The following is a 225-nucleotide window of genomic DNA, read 5'->3' as shown; positions in this document are numbered from 1 at the left end:
AGTAACGCAATATTGTAATGCATTACTTTTCAAAGTAACTTTCCCCAACACTGATGATAGGACCCCTGGTGTGAGGCATCTTAAGGCACCCTTTCTATAATTTCATGCAAGTATGAATACAAATTTGTGAACTCTGAAAGAGAAGTATGGTCCTTTGTGTTTTGTTGTGGAGACTAATAGTACATAAAACAGAAAATATGAGGTTGGAATGACATTAGGGCGAAT

This window comes from Gobio gobio (genome assembly GCF_949357685.1).
Source record: "Gobio gobio genome assembly, chromosome: 8".
NCBI lineage: Eukaryota > Metazoa > Chordata > Actinopteri > Cypriniformes > Gobionidae > Gobio > Gobio gobio.
Note: the sequence above shows the minus strand (reverse complement) of the source record.